Source organism: Cryptomeria japonica, chromosome 5 (genome assembly GCF_030272615.1).
Source record: "Cryptomeria japonica chromosome 5, Sugi_1.0, whole genome shotgun sequence".
NCBI classification, from domain to species: Eukaryota; Viridiplantae; Streptophyta; class Pinopsida; order Cupressales; family Cupressaceae; genus Cryptomeria; species Cryptomeria japonica.
Window position 1 is genome coordinate 439,404,280 of NC_081409.1, and position 5,101 is coordinate 439,409,380.

Consider the following 5,101-nt stretch of genomic DNA (forward strand, 5'->3'; position numbering starts at 1 on the left):
GGGGCAAGGATTTTCGTTCCTTTCCCTTGTATCATTATTTCCTTTAGGGGCTGCATTTTTCATATGTGATTATCATTTCTTACAATGGAATTCTTTTATGATTAACCCCCCTTGGGGAATGTATGATGATTTTTCTCTCTTCTTTTCAAAGATTACCACTTCTTGAGAAGTGTATTTTACATTTACTAATGTCTTTTCTTGCATGTTTTCATGTAATCTCATTGCACATTTTCTTATGTTTAATCTCTCTCTAGTAGATTGTGTAAGCTCTTCTCATTATCCCTTAGCTTGGGGGGAAAGGATTCTTCTCTCTCTTTCTCTAGGGATCCACTTTACACTATTAGGTGGATGGTATGATTTCTATTACTTGATGTTATTCCTTGTGCAAAATTGTTGGTTATTGGCTTAAGGATTCTCTCTTATACAAGAAGTGTTAATCCTTGACTACGACCTCTTTTACACTTGGTTATGTACATCTATGATAAATCCAACCATCCCTCTATGGGCTAAGAATGAATCATCCCTCATCAAGAATCTCTTTCACCTAGAAATAGGAGGAAGGATTTCATTCTTGTTCTTTCCTTTTCTTGTTGTAGAAGATGTTATAGTTGTCTAAGACAACTCCTCTTGGGGGTATATGTCTTTTGAACAAAGATAACTTCTCCTCCAAGGATCACCTTTACAATTACAACAAGATATCTCTTTTCAACTATCTTATCCTTGCTTGAAGAGTACTCCCTCTCTTGCTTGGATTTATGACATTATTGCATAGCGGATATCTTCTTTGTGATGAAGGTAGTTATCCTTGTTTTACTTTCCTTAAGATATCAACATTATCCTATGTTGACATCTTAAGGGGGGGCACCCACGCTGCTCCTTTGTATTATACTTCTCTCATGCATAGAACAGTGGGAAATTCTTGGAACAAGAGGGAAACCTCTTAGAGAAAGATGTCGTCACTTTTTGTATAGTGGGTCATTCTTGAAACCAAAGCATGGTCTCTTAGAGTGAGATGTCTTCACTTTTTCTTGTCTTATACAATGAGACATTATTGGAAATAGGGGGAAACCTCTTAGAGAAAGATATCATCACTTTTCTCTTGTACAGTGGGTCATTCTTGGAACTAGAGCATGATCTCTTAGAACAATATTATTCCACTTTTCTCTTATGCGAGGTGATTATTCTCGAAACCAGAGCATGGTCTCTTAGAGTGAGATATCACACCTTTCTTGACACTTATACTATACATTCTATATAGGTTGTAGCATACTCAGTCATAGAATCCTATGAGGTGCTTCAAACCTCACTTGTGCACACGCACATGAGCTTGAGTGGAACTAACGAAGTTCTCACTCTCTCTCTCTTTACATGGATCACCTAGGAAAGCTCTAGGGGCAAGATTTTCCATGTCATCCTCTCCATGGATCACCTATTTTTAGGGGTGAGATGTCCATGGTTTCTTTCTAATTTTCTTTTCTTCTCATGGGTCACCAAAGTGTGTATTCATGTTCTCTCTTCTTCCTCTCATGAACTCATAGTTTTACTATTGATAGTTCATGGATGATGTCATATTTTCTATTTTATGTGGTCACTCATGTTTATGTGATGGCATTCATCTTTGTGTCCTGATTAGTTGTTGAGACATCTAAGGTCGAGATCTCTTTGGCTAGTTAGTTCTTTGTCTTGTGTCTTGTTCTTGTCATGTGTCTTTTTGAGCTTTGTCTTTGTTTTATGTGTCATGCCTTTTTGTTTTGTATTCTCTTGCATATATTGGCGTGATTTGAGACCCTGAGATTGGGGGATTTTTTCTCCTCAATATTAGTGGTGTCTTATACTCCTTGTGGTTTTTGCTCCACGTTCCTCATCTTCATCTCTCTCTTCTTCTACTTTACCAATATTATTGGCATAAGCCATACTCCTGTGTACAAACTTTATCAAAAAACAACATGTCTTATACAAGGAAGGGTACACTCAAAACCAAATAGATCGGTTTTATATGGGGTACTCACTCTTTGAAACTAGACATTCCTATCAACGATCACACAAATCCAAACAATGGCATAGATCACTATGTCTACTAGATTTTGTCCAAGTCAGTCTTACCTTTATCAATTAATGGCAGGTCATGTTTCATCAAATCCAAAAACATCAAAAAACATAAAACTCAAACAAAAACATCAAAAAATTCAAAATCAAACAAAAACATTGAAAAATATCAAAAACATAAACATAAAAAAAATAATCAAAAACTTGCAATAAAATGTCTCCTGAGAGCAAATACTCTAGCAGATGTCTAGCAAACACTTCACATGAAGTTAAACAAAGGATACAACTATCTAATCAAAATTTGCAACCAAGTTGATCAAACTATCTTATCAATTGTCAAACTATCATTATCACATGATCATTATCTTGTCTTAAACAAAAGAGGATACACTCGAAACTGGACAAATTGGTCTTAAATAGGGTCCGCAATGTTTTGAAACCAAACATTATCAACCATCACATCAAGCAATCAAATGAAGGAACATATCAACATGGCCACTAGATTTTTGTCCTAGTTAGTCTTTATCTTTTTATCTATTGGCGATCAATCATGTTATTATGCTACTCAAGGATGTCCAAAAGTGACTAGAGGATCCATGATGGGCATGCTCTTTTTATTTGTTTGTTGTTTGTGGTGTGAACCATTGAAGTTCTGGGGCAAAAGTTCCAGTTGGTGACTATGATTCGTACATTCATTCGACAAGTATCCCATGAAGGATAACTATTCTTGTGACTACCACACATACCTCGACCCTTGTTTTTATTCTTATGCTTGTCTGCTATGTGTTTGTTTTTTTGCAATGAGATATCTTTACATCTTGGTTTTTCATACCCTAATGTACAAAGCTTAATTGTTAGATAATAAGGCTTAGTGATGAAAATGTTGGACAATGAATAAAGACAAGAAGGCTATTCACCATCAATCAAATCATCATCATATCATTTCAATTCATACCAATTGTTTCTAATCTCATCATGTTGATTGTCTCTTCAGATCATTCTCTCATCAAGTATTTTTCTTCTTGAATCAACCTTTTCAATTCTTTCCAATCATACATTTTGTTTAATAACATCTCTCTCATCACTTAATTTCAATCTTTTCATCTATAATTCTATCATTTCAACATTTATATCTATCAATCAATTATTTTTCACCTTCATCATATTTCATTATTCATCCAATTTTGACCTATCATTTGTCTTATGCAAGATATATCCTTCCTGAAACCAGACATGATCATCTATCTTTGTCTTATATAGGATGTATCCTTCCTGAAACCAGATGTTTTGCTCATTTTTGTCTTATACAGGATGTGTCCTTCCTAAAACCAGATGTTATCGTTATCCTATCAATCCTATCAATCTTATCAAATCAATCAATCTACAAATCACTTCAACCATTTCTTTTCTATAATCAAACTCATTCATGTCATCAAGTTAACCATTCTTCCATCTCTCATCTAACATTCTTCTTTTGAGAGATCATTCATGCCTTGAATGCACAAACAATCTCTCAAGGAGGCATCATACCTCCATTATTAGGGCATATTGGGGCATAATTTTTTTCGTTTTCTTTGAAACAACGTTGTTTTGACATTGTGTCAAAGAGGGGCAAATGTAGACACCTAAAAATGTCTCATTGATTGCATACTAATTATTCATTTATTTAATTAAGTAATTATTTAATTATTTAATTAAGCTAATTTACTAATTCAAATCATCACATTCTACATTACTGATTATCCAATTCTTTAATCATTTTGTCATTCAAACCCATCTCAAATATTAATTGAATATTAAATATGATTTATTCCTTATTTAAATAATATTTATTATTTAATTAAACTCGTTTCTAATGTTTAAATAATTTCATTTAAATTATTTAAATAAATTAACAATAATTCCTCCAATTCCCCAAATTCTAATTCCAATTAATTTCATCTAATTTCATTTCATTTTCCCCAAATTTGAATTTCACTTCATTTTAATTAATTTCATTTCTTTCAAATTCATATTTCATCAAATCTGAATTTCAGTTAATTTCATGTGCATTTTAGCATTCGAAAGACCAAATTCAAATCCAAATTGAAAATGAAATTCAAAATTAATTTCAAAATCCTATAGCACATGCTAAAATCAGAACTGATTGATCAAATTAGTTAACTTAGTTAACTCATCAATCTCCCATTTTCACTCAAAATTAGTTTCGTATGACTAATCAATCATTTTAGTCTTCTAATCAATCTGTTCATTCTACTGATCAATCAATCCACTTATCTCTCCATTCCATTCAATCATCTGATTCATCAACTTAGTCAACTGACTAGTCTATTTAGTTCACTAGCCAATCTATCTAGTTGACTCCTCAATCTAATGAGTTAATAGATTAATCAATTTTAGTTATCTATCAATCAACGCTTGAGTTTAAATTCTCACCTCTTTTGTGCTGAAAATCTATAAATTCAACCTCTTTTCTCATCTCAATCTAGAGAATCATAGTCTTCAAAATTGTTGTCCATCTTATGCAGGAAATCAAGTGCAATACCTGAGAGCCACCTATGCCAACAACAATGGAGAAGAACAATGGAGGCCCAAATGGAAAATAGAGATTTTAATTAGTTTAATCCTTTTGCTTCTTTCATTTATTTAATTGCTTTGTGTTTAAAAACATATTGATTAGTTAAGGATTTTTGTGATTCATCCTTTTAGCCTAATTAGCTTAAGATTTCATGATTTCAAACATGAAAACAATTTCTTTTTGTAATTTGGTCTTGTTTGTAGTTCCATGCAATCAATGTGGGCATAGGCATTTTGGTGCTTGTGTTTTGGTTCAGCGCATTGATGGTATGATCAAAGAATAAGTATCTAGTAGATTACTGAGAGGGGGGGTGAATCAGTAAATAGAAAAACTGATACAAACTTCCCAGACTCAAACTCAAACTCAAACATACAAAGTAAACTTATCAATAAAATATCAATGTCAAGATCAATAATCATAAGAATATCGGTTGACTGTTCCAACAACTTAATAGTAAACAACATTTAACTTGTAAAC